Source organism: Aedes aegypti, chromosome 2, assembly GCF_002204515.2.
Source record: "Aedes aegypti strain LVP_AGWG chromosome 2, AaegL5.0 Primary Assembly, whole genome shotgun sequence".
NCBI classification, from domain to species: domain Eukaryota; kingdom Metazoa; phylum Arthropoda; class Insecta; order Diptera; family Culicidae; genus Aedes; species Aedes aegypti.
In genome coordinates, this window is record NC_035108.1 from 303100061 (window position 1) to 303115566 (window position 15506).

At 43.0% G+C, this 15506-nt stretch overlaps 1 long non-coding RNA gene across 1 annotated transcript; it reads right to left on the minus strand.

The window, feature by feature from the left end:
• Positions 1 to 3440: 3440 nt before the first annotated feature.
• Positions 3441 to 4374, minus strand: LOC110675732. The gene is made up of 2 exons (XR_002499744.1): positions 4086 to 4374; positions 3441 to 3879 (listed from the first exon to the last, which is right to left on the minus strand). It is a non-coding gene; the product is annotated as an uncharacterized LOC110675732 (long non-coding RNA).
• Between the last annotated feature and the right edge of the window lie 11132 nt (positions 4375 to 15506).

Below are 15506 nucleotides of genomic sequence, written 5' to 3' on the forward strand. Positions count from 1 at the left end.
ATATTGAAAAAAATATTCCTGCAGGGTGGCTTTGACTTGTCATAGTGAATTTTCACCGGAGGAATGTTGAATTTGGGAAATATAACATCAGTTGTAATAGCTGCTATCTCTCCAGCATAAAGCGATCGATTGTCTTCTACATCTCGTTGTTGTATTGGAACCTGCAACCCCAACATCAACACACTATACCTGGACGCTGTCGATCTGCTTAAAAGAGCCCGAATTTCTTTAACGACGTAAAATTTTTCGAGCAGCGTTGGTCTGTCGTCCGAGATAAACAGAGTCGCATGGAAAGTAGCAACTACATCAATGTCACCCTTTGAAGCGTAACCCTTAAGCGATCTATCTGATTGGTTTCGCACGTTGAATACCTCCCTGCTGTAGCTGGGATCCGAGATTAGCTTACGGAACAATTCCTCGGTAAAAGTATTAACTTGCGCACCCGAGTCTATTAAGAAAGAACACGGCAATCCTGCTACCTTAGCGAATATTATGCCGTCCTCTCCAGATCTCCGCATGGGGTATGATGCATCACCAAACATCTTTGTTGCAGTTCGATCAAGCTGGTGAATTATAATATATATGTATCAATTATTTACAATAACCTTCTACTAGAATGTACTTACAGCATTTATACTTCCAGCTTGAATGATTTCATCACTCCTCACAACTGCTTGGCAAGACTCAACAAAGGATAAAGCTGAAGATAATTCTGAGTGCATCGAAACCGTTTCTGCTTGGCCCAACAATATCGAATCAGGACTACAAGAGAGGAGTTGTCGAGAATCAACTTTGGTTGCCCACACGTTTGCTTCCTGCGTAATAAAATACCAGAGGTCTTTCTTTAATTCTTATTCATTTTATTCGAAAACTTCAAACTTCATAGCCTTATCTGTTCCTTCTCTTCAATTGTATCGCAAATTCTCTACGCATACAAAACATAAACGAATCATCAATTAGACTGACTGACACTTACCGTTTCTTCTTCTGCCTTAGGCTCTTCTGCGTTATCGACAAAAGCAACCTTGTACGGTGGCATTTCCGAATGGTCCACTGCTTGCGGGCGTTTCGTTTGACCGCGAGATGAACCGGAAACGAGTTTCGGGGAAGCTCGAAGAAAGTGTCCCACAGCTCCACAATGATTGCACCACTTATCCTTGGCTTTGCAGTCGTCCGCAGAATGAAAAATGCTGAAACAGCACCAACATCTGTTGCCATCCGAGCCACGGAACGCTCCACCAGTGTACGGCTCTTTGCCTCTTGGTACACGCCCACCGCCACGACGAAATGGAAATCCTCGCTGGGTTGTGTTTCCACGAAACCCGACGTATTGTCGATGGTGACGATTTCCAATGGAGTGGAAAGAGGATGATACTGGAGCAATCATCGCTGGTTGCTGCATCGCAAGCTTCTGGTTTACGTACTCTTCGTTCAGCCTAATCGCTTCTAATTCACGAACTTTATCAACCAAGTCCGTGAAGCTGCCTTTACGGCTGAGCAATTTGAGTGCGGTTGTTCTCACATCCCGGCACCTAGCATGCTCGGCAACCGTCGCAACAATTTCTTCAAATTCTTTATCCTCGCTGAATTCACACAATCGAGCAATGGATCCAACTCTTGTTATGAAACTGAGGTCAGTTTCATCGGATTTTTGAACAGTAAGAGCAAGCCTGCGTCTCATCAGCATGACGTCTGAACCCGAACCAAAATAAGATCGCAAGCGATGCATAGCGTTAGAAAAAGGCCGCGCCTCTGGATCCGGTGCATCAGCAGATGATTTCGTATTTCGGAAAATTCCAAGCAGGCGCGATCCGGCCTTAACCTTGAATACTGTAAACATCGTCGCTTCATCATCGATTCCAGCCAACTTCATCGAATCCAGTAACAAATCCTTCCACTGCTCGAATATTTGGCGATGAATATCATCCCCTTCAGGCGCTGTACACTCAGGAACGTTGATTGATGCCAAAGATAAATGATTCATTGAAGACAAGAATCTGGATTCTTCAATACTATTCGTCAAAATAGGATTGGGAGCCGTTCGTCTGGTACTGCATAATCCATTTCCAGCTTCAAAATCCACACTTGGGCTCAATGGATCACGGACATTGCTCCTGGCGTACATAATCGCTTTCAACTCCTCATTTTCCTTGCGTGATTTTTCCAGCTCACTCGCCAAGTGCGTACTCATCGCTCTTTCTTCTTCAAGCTCTTTGGATAACCCGCTTGAATCCGTTGCATCCATTTCCTTTGGTGCTCGCACATATTTCCCTGTAATCAAACAATGAAAATACTTGTAGAGTTCTGTCCGCTCTACCTTTATAAGCAGTCTAAGAGTCTCTTCGATTACATGTTCCATTTATATCACTTCTCAAATAAACAAACAACTCCCTGAATAAACTAGCAAACCTTCATGCTCTGCTTTCTTTGACGGAAATGGAGACCTACTCGCACCATTTCTCACAGAGACCTACTTGCTCAGTATTTATTCATTTTTCGAAAATGGAGACCTACTCGCACCATTTGTCGCAGAGACCTACTCGCTCTGTAATTATTCATTTTTTTTTTTCTTCTACTCGCTCCATTTAGCGCAGAGACCTACTCGCTCTGGACTTAATTTGATCGGAAATGGAGACCTACTCGCACCATTTCTCACAGAGACCTACTCGCTCTGTATTTATTCATTTATTTTTTTATAGAGTCCTACTCGCCCCAAATGGAAGTAAATTTTTAGAATTTAATCAATACATACCTGCCGACTGCGCCATGTAGTATCTCCGGGTTGAATTATCCACGAAAGGCCGAAAGTAGTCTTGAAAGCCAGATAATTTAACAAAAGACAAAATAATCGAACTGTACGCTTCGAATATAGTTCACAGAATGACGCTCAAATCGTTGGCGTTCGATTTCCCTCCAACCAGACTCACTTCCTCTCAACTAGTTTGCGTTTTTCTCTTTGCGTTCCATATCGTTCATACCCCCTTGACAGTTTGCGTTTTCCGCATACACTCAACAAATTCTAAATGTGGAAAGGCGAACAAGCGAATTATTATTTACCCTCATAATGAAGTAGGCAATGACATATGTTCACATCACTTGTAATGCATCATATTACTATGATCTATTTTAACGAGACAAATTCTACCGAAATCAAGCTACTAAAATACGCAAATTTATTATTCTACAATTCTCGTCAATTCCGCAGGTTAACACATAGTGTGGAAATAAATTAGCGTGTAACAAGAATTAATTTCCGTGTTACACTTTTCGAAATTGATTTCGAAATACTTCACTTTCCGTGTAGTCGTTTGACAGATAGTTCGAAACCCATACCAACATATTCTAATTGGAATATGTAACATACAAATCCAATTGAAGAATTCTTATTTACATACTGATTCGTTTGCAGGGTGTTAAAAATCAAAATAAAAAACAAGTCCGAAGTGTGAACGCTAAATATATTTGGAAACAGGTGAGTAACTAGTTTTACATTAATTTAACGCTAGTGGTCTTAATCACTACAGATGGGTGGAGGTACTGTTCTGCGTGTGGTGTCCCAAAGAATTGGTCTTTCAATCTGGGCTGTTGCTTCTTCGTCTGGTATTTCAAAATCGGCTGATGGTCCTTCGTTTGCAGGGTGCCTATCAGTATGAACAGCCAAGAGCTCCTCGTTCAGACGCTGGCTCTGTTGAAGCTCTTCCATGAGGCGAGTGTTCCGTGCCTTTTCGATCGCTAATTCTTGAGTTAGGTCTTTCATCCTGTACTTTTTCTGTTGTTTCGTCACCGGAGGTTGTTCTACTGTACTCTCAATAGCCGATCGTTTAGTCAAATCCTTTTTGCTGTACGCCTTCTTTTTCTTGCTTGTGTTCATGGTTTTATCTGAAAGTTCCAAACAGGAAAAAACTCATTTGTACCATTTATTTATTATTTACTCTAAACGTATTGCTTAGGAAGAAGCACTATTGTGTGTTGAGATCGAAACCGCTTAGATCGTACAGTTTAAAGTAAGCTTAGTTGTATGGTGAGACCGAAACCGCTCAATCAATAATCTTTGTTGTAATTAGTATTTATTGCTAAGAACGTACCGCTCAGCCAAAATGGAATTGTGTTGAGACCGCGACCGCTCGAACACTTCGTTTTATTATTTTTGCTTACTGAGAACGTATCGCTCAGCAAAAAAAAAAATTGTGTTCAGAACGGGATTTCTCGAACACTTCGTCGTAATATTTTTCTTTTCTGAGAACGTACCGCTCAGTCAAAATGGAATTATTGTGTTGAGTTGAGACAGAGACCGCTCGAACACTACGACGTAATATTTTGCTTTGCTGAGAACGTACCGCTCAGTCAAAATGGAATTGTGTTGAGACCGAGACCGCTCGAACACTTCGTTTTATTCTTTTTCTTTGCTGAGAACGTACCGCTCAGCCGAAGTGGAATTGTGTTGAGCAGGGCTGCCAGATGTACAGATTTCTCTGTATTACACAGATATTTTTATTCTGACACAGATTCAATTTGTATGGAACACAGATTTTCTTTCATCAATTTTTGTATGGACACAGATTTTTTTGTAAGGGACACAGATTTTTTAACCTCGTGGATACAGATTTTCTATCAAATCATCTGGTAGCTCTGGTGTTGAGACCGAGACCGCTCGAACACTTCGTTTTATTATTTTTTTCTTGCTGAGAACGTACCGCTCAGTCAAAATGGAATTGTGTTGAGACCGAGACCGCTCGAACACTTCGTTTTATTATTTTTCTTTGCTGAGAACGTACCGCTCAGCCGAAGTGGAATTGTGTTGAGACCGAGACCGCTCAAACACCTTAAAGTGAACTTATTTTTAAAGTTATCTGAAAACATGCCGCTCAGTAAAATACGTAATTATTGGAAACTAGCCCGAATACTTTTGTCTATCCCATTAGAGAACGTTCAACAGAAAAAAAAATGTTAAAAAAGTTGTGCGACACCGAAGCTGCTCCATAACTTTTCCGACGCCATCTTGTTTCACTTTGGCTGGACGAATATTATTTAAGTTATCTGCACTGATTAACACTCTTGCGATCATTATTCTATTCAGCGAACTTCGGCAAAATTCCAATCGAAAAGTAACACTTGATATTTTCACGTTGAAAAACTTTTTTTTTTCTTCACTTTACTTACCTACCGGCTCCGCCATGTGGTATTCGGTAATGATTTTCCTTTCTTCTTCCAAAAGTCGTACACAGAATGAGCGCACTCAGCTTGATAGTTCGTCCACGCGAAGCTTTCAACCAAATTTTCGTTACTCCGTTATATGCGAAGCTTTACGGCCTTTTCGGACCGTGTTGCCAAACAAGCATTAACGTTATTCATTTTGCTTATTTAATTTGTATTATTATGGTCTATTAAATTTGTGTATTTAATTACATATTTATTATTTTATTTATACTGTTTCTTCTTCATTACTACACAGCCCACTGCTAAGTAGCCATGTTTTTGTAGTCAGCATCAAACTCAAGAGTAATTACTCACTTTGGCCAAATCGCATCAATAATAATTTTCCATTTCATCAAACTGTTTTCGTGGCTCACCATAAAAAAAGTTTTCGTTCAGAAAAAAATATTTCATGCGTTTGCAACTTTGTGTCTGTTCAAACCAGCATAAAGTAGTATTAAGGCCTAAAGCTAAGTATGCTGTTTCGCTCAAGAAAAGTAAAGAAATTCCTTGATTGAAAGGGTCAAGAAATTTCCTACAGAGAGCCCCCTTTGAAGTGACATTTCTTCTCAACTGCGTACTGCGATCAGAAAAAAGTGATTTTCTTGACCATTTCTTGGGAGAAATTTTCCACGCATCGAGATAGGCGATTCCTTTTCTTGTCAGTAGCAAACCGGCCTTAAAGCTAAGTATGCACTTCAACAGAAAAGTAAACGCCTATCTCGATGAGTGGGAAATTTCCTGCAAGAAATGGTCAAGAAAAGCATTTTTCTTTGATCGCAGTACGCAGTTGAAAAGAGATGTCAATTCAAATGGATGTCACTGAAGAAAATTTCTTTACCATTTCTTCCGCAGAAATTTTTACTTTTCTTGAGCGGAACAGCATACTTAGCTTAAGTAAAAATGGTGCAAAAGTCTGTAAGTGTTGGTTATTTTATGTCGTGAGAGTCACCGGGAAATTCGTGTTTAGCGTTTCGTAGAATTTAAATTGTGAAATGTCAGGAAAACTTGTACTTCGTTATGTTTCCACCGTTCAAACTCCCGAGCAGCCTTAGTTGTACTCCACCACCCTAGACTACTCTACGCAGCCACCTACCCACCGCAGTGATAAAACCCACCACCAGAGGGCTTGGTTACCATCTTCTGGGTAGCCTTGAGGGATGGCGTAATGGGATCGTTGAGCAATGAGAATATATACCGAGGTGAGGAAGAAGACATTTAGTGTGCGTGACATCCGTGTACGGTGCAAAATGTTTCACTACTACAAGCGAGCGAGCTCCCATAAGAAGCCGTGTAAATTAGTGACGTAGTTATTTTTGTTTACGTTTTTTTCGCTTTACTAAAACATAGCCTTTGCTTCTTCTTCCACACCTTAGTATATATTCTCATTGATCGTTGAGCTCATGCAGAGGGCAATGACCGATCAACGAGGTCAGGGACCGCAAGACAGTCGACGACTCCTTAATTCTATCACTTGCCCAGAGTTCGTCGACTGAAACAGTCAGCAATTAAAGGCTACACCAAAAAGTTAAAAGCGAAGGATTAAGATAGTTTGAGAGAAGAAATACAGTTTGAGACGTGGAAGAAGTGAAGGCGAAGTGGACTGCAGGTAATCTTGGGAATAGTCTACTGTGACGAAACCTGACGGCATATTTTTCCATGCAGAACCCCGCCGGTTTTTAAATACCGTTAGTAGACCGTTCCTGCGGTGTCCCGGTGTCCATCTGGGCAGCATTCCGGCAACGAACCCGCCGAAGGCCGATCCGTCACCATATCGGCAGGACCAGGACACGTAGTGGATCTACAAGGCCATTACCCCAAGCCACCCCAGAAGACATCGTCGTGCTGCATCGCCGTAGAGGTAGAGCTCTGCACGATCTACGTCCGAGAAGCCATCGTTGCAGAGGTCCGGTAGCAGTAAGGTGGTGGAGAAGAAGAAGGGGCCCAGCTAAGGTTAGATTAGATTAAGAAAGTGGGAGTGAAGCTAGCCATTTAATAAAGTGTTTCAAGAACTTCTGTGGTATACGAAACTAAGTGCGAGAACTTCCTGACCGCGAGTTTTATTGGTGAGCGTGCCGACCCTGAGGTTTTGAATCAGGGAGTCTCTGTGGTGCTCCCGATTGAGTTACCCGATAATTACAAGTCAAAACTGAAAAAAGCAGTTTTCTCTTTCTAAATAAACAAATTGAAGAAAATAAAACCACGCAGCTCTTTTATTTGACAAATAAAAAGGCTGTGTGTTCTTATTTTCATCAATTTATTGTTTTAAAAGGAGAAAGCTGCTTTTTCAGTTCTGACTTTTGAGCCATTTTTTCTTGCGCCTTTCCCCACACATTTTTCTCGCCATTCTAGATTGTTTGTCCTGAAACGACTATTTGTTTACTAACATTGAACTGTCTTGGGGAATCACTTCCCAGTGGGAGACGAAGATGGTGGCTCGTTTTTTCCCATGGGGTAGTATAGTGGTGCCAGAAGCCTGACTTATTAGCAATATGCTTGAAATAGGAATAGGGTCCTAAAGCCCTGTCCTAATTTTAGTGCCAAACGCTTAAGTTTAGGCCAAAAACACATGTTTACTCAATTTTCTAATGTTTTCCGTTGGTTTAACATATTTTTTATGTTTCTTCTAGATTTTGTCACACCCTTTGGCTTAAACTCAAATTTGGTGTGTATTTTGTTTTCCGTATCCCTTCCGATATGTCAGATAGGAACAACCCCAGTGTTAAAACTAAAACCCCTGTGGTGTTTTTGTCGACTAAGCGAACGTCAAACGTGATCAAAAGTGTCAAGGTTCATTTAAGGACCCAATTTTTAAGTTAAGCTAAGTATGCTGTTCCGCTCAAGAAAAGTAAAAATTTCTGCTCAAGAAATGGTCAAGAAATTTTCTACAGTGAGCTCCATTTGAATTGACATTTCTTTTCAACTGCATACTGCGATCAAAGAAAAATGCTTTTCTTGATCATTTCTTACAAGAAATTTCCCACGCATCGAGATAGGCGATTTCTTTTCTGTTGAAGTGCATACTTCCCTTTAAAGTTTAAACATGATATAGCCAAAGGGGGATCACTTTTTCAATGTGCATCGAATCAAATCAAATGCATTTTTTCGACATTCGCATCAACTTAGCTTTGGCATTTACAATATTATGTTATCAACGAATTGTTCCATAGCAACGCGTAGGCATTTGTTTGTTGTGAATGTTCAAAATTGTTTTTTGTTTCTTTCTTATGCAATCCATTTGCTAATTTTTATTTGTTTCAGGCGATCGAGCAAATATTTCAGTAGGATCTTCGAGACATTGTGTGAAATAATACATTTCTCTTAAGTCTTGTCCTGAATCCTTACAGAAATGGAATTACTAGCAAGCAGGAGTAGTTGGAAATCCGTTCTTGGGAAGCCCGTAATCTGTAAAGCGCCCTACTGAAGGTGGACCGGAGCTTCATTTGATTGTGCAAATCTGTATCGACTTGTAGAAATCCGATTGATCGAAATAAAAAATACAACAAATCGTTAAACTTTGACCAAATAGCACATTTTAATTGCTTCATTTAAGGAGTTGGGAATATGAAGGACACTCAAGTTGAGATTTCTATTTATCGTTTTCTTCTGCACGGTTCTTTAGTCGAACTGTACATTTTTTCTACGGAATGTATATGTGTGTATGTGTGGATTAATTTCTTTATGCCCTGTGAACATTGTCCACAACTATTCCTTTTGCTCCAGGGCTCATTGAAACCTCTCCGTACGGACCTTTGTGTCGAACTTGCCTCAAATATTCTTTCGGTCAGCGGAAAACATCCTTGACTGGAAAAAGTGTATGGCCAACCAACAGAATGAAGAAAGTTAACAATACTGGATCTTCAGAGTAACTGGAAAGGAAAAATAGAGGTAGAGATGAGCATCACTTCCACTGTCACTGCCTCGAAATGGTGTTACTTTCTGAATATGCTTAGCTTAGCTTAGCTTAGCTTAGACTGACTACACATATCAATGGTTGCTATTCCGTGATTGACCGAAGTCAGTGAAAATGCACAAAGAATCAGCTAGAAGTTCGGCTGGGATTGGCCATAATCTTCTTCAGTGTGCATAATTCAGTGCCTCTATTTATACAGGGTCAATAACGGCGCCGGCCACGTCCTTGCAGTCAGGTGGGATTGGGGGAAGGAATGTTAGTGTGTAACCTTTGCTTTTTGGAGACCGTGTTTGCCTCTGCATCTCCACAAAGGTTACTGGGAGGGATGTTTGTTAATGGGGAGGATCGTTGGGTCATAGGATTCACTTTGATAAGCGATTAGACCATGATAAACAATGATTTGTGAGATATATACATGTTTATACGTAAATATAAAATTTCCATTTGATATGAACAATTTCTATGTAGAGGAAAATTATGCCGACACTTGAGGTGACGAACCATTCAAAGTTTGTTGAACAAATACCTGAATGTAACATTCCTACAACTGTCAGGACGAAAGCATGTGTTATTATATTTTACTCATTTGAAAAGAAACAAAAAACTCGATTGGTTGGGACATCATAGAACATTCTTATTCTTATGCCGACACTTACAGTGGCGAACCATCCAAAGTTTGTTGAATAAAGTGAACCTTTCGCAAGTCTACACTTGTAGTGTCGAACCATTCAAAGTTTTTTTAATTACAAAAATAAAGGTATATAAGAGGTGTTCTGAAAAAAAAAGTTAAACATAAATAAATCATGAATCAGAGTTTGTGTCGACACTCACAGTGACGAACCATCCATAGTTTGTTGAAAAATCATATTTACATCCCACCATTGTAACGATTGAATGTGCAGTCATACATATTTTATAGATTAGAAATAGTAGCATGAAACGAGCTCACCAATTGATCCGTTATCCTTGACTGAGCAGCCACAATCCACTTTCGGCTTCACTCGTTTGCTCGGCTATAAAAAAGCACTCAGGAAAAAAAAAATAAGCGCGCGACCCAAAAAGAATAAAAAAAAAAACTGTTCGGGCTTTCTTGACGCACTGCCCAGGAGCAAGCGTCAAGGTCGAAGGATCAAACAGAACTAACCGATCGCGGCACTTTTTCAGTTACTCCAACCGAACTCACCGATCACGCCACTTTTTCACTTACTAGACCAACGCGCGACATGTTTGATCCTGCCCTCGTCGCTCGCCCCGGGAAAAGCAAGTGTCAATGTTGAGGACAGCGAATACCCCTCGGCTCGGTGCAATGTAACCCCTTATGGGGGCGAGATAAGAGATGTCAATTTGAAGTTGACGTTAATGAATTGTCAGGCAGGATGATAGGCAAAACTGAAGTAGCTGTAAACAAATTGTACTGTAGTGAAGCAGAAGTTATTTCTCGAAGTAAATTAAATGAATTCCCCCTTGATAACATTTAATGCAACAATTATTTAGTTTTAGACACCCTACTAACAGAAAACAATATAAATGTAGAATATATTTATATTGTTTTCTGTTAGTTGTTATATATTATTCGGACACTAAGTTGTAAGTAACTGAATTTAACTGGATTTGCACTTAACTAAAGAATAAATATTGCAGCTTTAGCGATACTCTGCGGAAAAAAGCGAGTTGCTCAAAGAAATCCGAAATAACGCCAACAGAAAACTAAAGAACTTACGGATTGTGAGGTACCATGAATCGGAGATCGGCTGTACGGCAGACGCGGTCGCGGACTCGAGCTAGAGCAGAAGGTGCGGCTAACCTCCAAAATGATGACGTTCATCGTGAGAATGCATCCGTGAAGTCATCGGAGGCCAATTTCGAACCATCCATAGTTGACGAGGAGCGTGCGAATGAAAGGGATTGTGGTGCCTGCGATCGTCCAAACAAGGCCGAGTGGTTCATGGTGCAGTGCGAAGGTTGTAAGAAGTGGTATCACTTTTCCTGCGCCGGAGTGACCCAGAAAACAGTTCACTCAAAGTCGTTTTGTTGTGCGATCTGTATTTCCCGCACTCGAATCTCTCAACCGAACTCAATTGCTGGAAGGACGAGCTCATCTAGCTCACGTAGAGCAAGATTGGCTCGTGAGATGCAGCGCCTCGAGGAAGAACGCCTTTTGCAAGAAAAGATCCAGCAAGCTACCCTAGAGAATCTGGAGCGCGAGAAGGAATACATTACACGAAAATACGAACTTCTGGAACAGCAGGATGAAGCTGATACGTCAAGCTTGAATAGTGGGCGGTCCAATCGAACAAGCAGGGTGAAGGAATGGGTTCATGAGCAGAACAGTGCTGTCGGATCTGCCAGCGATATTGCTGAGATACCTGGTGTAAGTGTTGAGAGCAGTCACACACACGCTGGAACTTCAGTTGACCGGAACAACGTGAAGATTACGTCCACTCCATTGAAGACGGGGGTTGGTGCTATCCACGCAAATCAGAAGAGCGATGATAGTCATCTGACGTCCAGCATCGATGGCGTCGCTGACAGCGACATGGAGAAGACCTTTGGAAGCATAACCATCGATGATAACGTAGTGGAAGCAGCCGGCAGAGAGAACATCTTGCCGCTAGTAGATGTACAGCCTTTAGCGAATCTACTGGAATACACCGCACCCAAAATCCCTGAGAAAGGCGCTCGTCCAAAGAATACGTTACCTTTGTACGAGAAGTGGCGGAGAGATACCGAAGACCTTCGGAAAGAACACGATCGGCAGCAGAAACAGCACGAACAGGAAATCGAGATGCGTCGCAAGCGTGAACTGGACTTGATTAGTAAAATCAACGAGCTGAAAGGCAGCAAAGAAGAGCAGTTCGAATTACAGCGTCGGCGGGAAGCCGACCTCGTGCGTCAACTGCGGCGTTGGGAAGAAGAAGATGCAGAGTTCAAGAGACAGCGGCAGAAAGAACTGGAACAACGGGACGTGGAGTTACAACGTTTGAGAGGGATTGAGCGAGCGTTCCTAGAAATGCAGATGTCGGCACAGCAGAAGCAAATCGGCACGAGTGACCCAGCGGTTCGTGCGCAGGCGGTAGTCCAGCTACCGGATCTACCAATACCGGAAGAGAACCTCGTCGGAATGAGATTGCAAGACCCCACGCAAGTAAGAGATGGTAACAATATTCGTTGTCAGAATGCACCCTCGGTAAGTGAAACCCATCTATCTGCCAATCCCTTGCGACCAATGAACTACTCCCCTCTAAGTCCCCCTCACCACCAAAATGAAATGGATGAGCTTTCGATGATCACCCCAGTGGGAGGGCGATCTCAATACTCGACTCCCTTAAACCAATCAGTGCCAATAAATGCCCCTTATACATCCACTCTACATGAACCATCATCAGATTTGCCCGTTTTCCACTCCCATGTCATGCCCCAAAATGAACCTCGACAGAATTTCGTTCAGCCAAGCCCCCCCTTTGCGAACTACGGACCACTACAGGCTCAATATGGCCCAACGCAGCAGCAAGTTGTGGCACGACAAGTAATCTCTAGAGAACTTCCTTCGTTCACTGGGGACCCAATCGAGTGGCCGCTGTTCATCAGTAACTACCTACATTCAACAAACGCATGTGGGTACTCGGACTCCGAAAATCTATTGCGACTTCAGCGGTGCCTCAAAGGCGCAGCTAAGGAGGCAGTCAGCAGTCTTCTTCTGCATCCGTCATCAGTTCCTCAGATCATTTCGACATTGCAAACTTTGTATGGGCGACCTGAGCAAATCGTGAACAACATGGTTTCGAAGGTTCGCAATACTCCTGCCCCGAGAGCAGATCGTTTGGACACATGGGTCACCTTTGGCTTAATGGTGCAGAACTTGTGCGGTCATCTTAAAGCGGTCGGACTGGAGAACCATTTGTCCAATCCTATCCTGTTGCAAGAGCTAGTGGAAAAGCTGCCTCCTACTATCAAATTTAACTGGGCACTTTACCAACAAAGCCTGCCCATTGTGGATCTCCGCAGTTTCGGCGATTACATGGAGAAGGTTGCTGCTGCCACTTGTAGCGTTGCTACGCCTCTAATTAGCCAACCGAAGACGAACAAGGATGATCGATCTAAGTGCAAGGATAAGGCCTTTGTGAATGCCCATGCAGCATCAAATCAAAGGAAAGCCGAATCGGATGTTTCTCGTCTAGAATACACGCAACCCAAGTACGCTCCAACAAAGAGAGCGGAGCCACCAACGACCTGCTCAACTTGTGGCGGAGGAGGTCATCAGACAGCGAACTGTCCGACATTCAAAAAACTGTGTGTTGATGCTCGCTGGAAAGAAGTAAAGGAGAAACAACTTTGCGGCCGTTGCTTGACGGCACACAGTCGTTGGCCATGTCGCGGAGAAGTTTGTGGAATAAATGGATGCCAGAAACGACACCATCGGTTGCTGCACAGCGACTTGCCTGTCGAAGAGAAAATGCCTGTTGGAGAAACGAAAAATGCTACCGTCAATGTTCATCGCCAGCTTACGTCAACAACACTTTTTCGGGTGCTCCCTGTGACGCTTTATGGGAGCAATGGACAAATCGACACTTACGCCTTTCTGGACGACGGTTCTTCCGTTACTATGGTGGATCAATCGATAGCGGAAGCACTTGGGCTTGAAGGAAGCACCGAAAGTTTGTGTATCCACTGGACCGGTGGAATCCAGAAGAAATTGTGCGCGCAGCAGGTAGCGGTTGAAATTTCAGCAGTTGACAATGACAAGCGGTTCAAGGCATCGGAAGTTTACGTAGTCGAAAATCTGGGCTTACCCGAACAAACAATGGATTTCCAGGAAATGGAACAACGTTTCGCCTACCTCAAGGGACTACCTGTAAAAAGTTTTACAGCAGCTGTTCCAGGGCTGATGATAGGATTGAGCAACGTACACTTGCTAGCCACTCTAAAGCTACGCGAAGGACGTATCGGCGAGCCAATTGCCACAAAAACGCGTATTGGATGGGCCGTTTACGGAACTCTATGTGGGGGAGCCGATCAGCTGCCGCATCGTCAAATGCACATCAACGGGAAAACATCTGATGAAGATCTGCACTCCTGTGTACAGGATTTTTTTGCGTTAGAAAGCCTGGGGATTTCTGTAGTACCGGAAATGAAATCGGCTGAAGAACAACGGGCCTGGAAAATCCTTGAGGAAACTACAAACCGCACTGATAGCGGAAGATTTCAAACAGGCTTGTTGTGGAAAAAGGATGAAGTTCAATTTCCAGATAGCGAACCAATGGCTAAAAAGCGGTTAATGTGCCTCGAAAAGCGCCTCAGTAAGAACCCGGAGTTGTACGACACCGTCCGTCGACAAATAGCTGAAATGCAGGAGAAAGGCTATACACATAAAGCTACCACTGCGGAGTTGGCAGCTTTCGAGCGTGAACGTCTGTGGTTTCTCCCACTGGGGGTAGTACTTAACCAGAAGAAACCAGGAAAAGTAAGACTCATCTGGGATGCGGCAGCCAAGGTCAACGGTGTTTCATTGAATACGGAGTTGTTGAGCGGCCCGGATCTACTCGCGCCGTTACTGGTAGTGATGTTTGGATTTCGTGAGAGAGAGGTGGCTATATGTGCGGATATCATGGAAATGTTCCACCAAATATTAATTCGGAAGGAGGATCGCAGCGCACAATTGTACAAGTGGAGACACTCGCCAGATCTACCGATGGAAAACATGGTAATGGACGTTGCAATCTTCGGTGCGACGTGTTCTCCGGCGCACTCGCAGTTCGTGAAGAACAAGAATGCCGACGAACACGAGATCTCGTATCCCAGAGCAGCAAAAGCGATTAAGAAGAAACATTACGTCGATGATTATCTCGATAGCTTCGATACAGCGCAAGAAGCATTGGAGATAGCGCTGGAAGTAGCTAAGATACACGCCGCTGGAGGTTTCTTTATCCGAAACTGGATTTCGAACGATCGCACCGTATTGGAGAGAATCGGGGAATCTAACCCGACAGCAGTGAAAAGTTTCATCGGAGAAGGCAAAGCTGAACGCCTTTTGGGAATAGTCTGGCTACCAGATGAGGATGTTTTTACCTTTTCGCTGAACTTTCACCAAGGCATTCGTGATCTGATTGAAGGCATTCTGGTGCCAACTAAGCGAGAAATGCTACGTGTCGTAATGAGCATCTACGACCCGCTGGGCATCGTTTCGACTTTCGTTATCCACGGGAAGATTTTAATTCAAGACGTTTGGAGGGCTCGGATCGATTGGGATCAAAAGGTTCCTTTGGATGTATTCAGTCGATGGAAGTTGTGGTTAGCTGTACTCCTCGAAATGAGCAGCGTCAGGATTCCCAGATGTTACTTTCCGGGATACGACCCGGACAGCTATCGCTCGCTGCAACTACACATTTTCGTAGACGCGAGT